This window comes from Echinops telfairi, unplaced genomic scaffold (assembly GCF_000313985.2).
Source record: "Echinops telfairi isolate 266 unplaced genomic scaffold, ASM31398v2 ScPeMD7_7473;HRSCAF=8511, whole genome shotgun sequence".
Taxonomy (NCBI): Eukaryota; Metazoa; Chordata; class Mammalia; order Afrosoricida; family Tenrecidae; genus Echinops; species Echinops telfairi.
In genome coordinates this window covers 13,943,457-13,945,058 of record NW_022111377.1, presented here as the reverse complement: position 1 = coordinate 13,945,058, position 1,602 = coordinate 13,943,457, and the positions used below count along the sequence as shown (strand labels likewise).

General features: G+C 37.0%; 1 protein-coding gene across 1 annotated transcript in view; it reads right to left on the bottom strand.

Annotated features, from left to right (window-relative positions):
- MALRD1 (MAM and LDL receptor class A domain containing 1) overlaps positions 1-1,602 on the bottom strand; it is an 819,322-nt gene that overhangs the window by 183,294 nt on the left and 634,426 nt on the right. The gene's annotated exons all lie outside the window — the stretch shown is intronic.

The following is a 1,602-nucleotide window of genomic DNA, read 5'->3' as shown; positions in this document are numbered from 1 at the left end:
GTGATAAGAATTGTATGAGCCCCCAATAAAATGATTTTAAAAAGAGTAGAGATGGAGCATTTGTGGTTGCTGCTAAATTTTGTAATCTGGACAGCATGCTGCAGAATACTGGGGTGATTTAGATAAAGGAGAAGAGAAATAGTCATCAGCCAAAGATTTACGGTGTAGAAATTAGATGTGAGAGTAAATTAGTGAGACTTTTCAGTGTTGGTGTGTGAGTTGGAGTTGGGTGTTAAAGTGAAGCACACTTGTAATTTTGACAAGTGACATAGAGACAATTAGAGATTGTGCACAGTAATTGTAGGTGAGACTATAACCCAGTTCAAGAAGCAAGTCTTCAAGGACCCTGTGGCAACAGCTCCATGACAGGTGAAGGCAGGAGTCTTAATAATACAGTTTTCATTTCCCTCATGTGTATTTCTAGGTTACTTTCCAGGTTTTACCAGTCCTGCTAGCATAGTGGTTACAAGTCAGGGTGATAATTGCAAGGTCAGCAGTTCAAAACCACCATCTTCTCCTTGGGGGAAAGACTAGGCTTTTTACTCCAGTAAAGAATTAGTCTGAGGAACTCACAAGGGGGCAGTTCTACCCTGTCCTATAGAGTTGCTCTGAGTTGGCAGTGAGCTTGGTTTGGGTTTTGAAACCTAACCATTTATTTTTTTCCAATAAACTCATTTCCTACTTAAGTTGTTCTAATTAGATCCTATTGCTTGTAACCCCCAAACACCTTTGTTGACTGTAGTGAATAAGAAAGTTATGCAATATACCTCCTAGGAACTGACATAATAATAGGGACTGGAAGACTACCTTGATAGATGTATATGTATAAGTACATTAGAGAAATCAGTTATGAAGACACTAGATGATTATGAGGGGAAATAATAAGCCCTTGAATGAAACTGAAAAGAGAAAATAAGGCAGAATCTATAAAATTCGTGAACACAGATGTGGCAAATGTGGAAACACAATAAAAAATAACTTCTTTCTGAAATATTTAGGAAAAGCTACAGAAGCAAGGGGAAATAAAATCAATGGCATTTCATTAAGATTATTCATAAATACCAAATGACCAGGTGAGGTCTTTTTTATCCACTAGAGTAAAAGATACACATTGCTGGGTTACGAAATATGTATTCATTAACAATATTCTCCATTCAAAGTGCTATACAAATGTGGTCTTTTATTTTCTTCCTCTTTTTTTTATTTTTTTTCGTTTGAAAACAGCCTTGGTTTTCATTCCACTATCTACTAGGAGGAGACCGTGCTTTTATATCCTAGACTCTCCCAACTATCCCTTTAGAATCGTGTTTTGTTGGGAGAACTTATACCAGGAACATACACGAGTGCTATAAATCATTCTCTTCCTCCCCCTGCCCCTTTGGGAATGTCAAGATTTTCAGCTCACTAATGATCAATTCTCATGAATATCCACTCCTAATGTAAGACTACTTCCGTACACTTGATGCTACCTCAGAGACCAATGAAATGATCTTAAAGCTATAGTTTGTAGAGTTGAAAAAGGTTTTAGAACAGTTTCCAACACACTTTAAACTTTCAGATCTTAATCATTATCCCCATGTTTCCTTGGATTGCTAGAGAGCT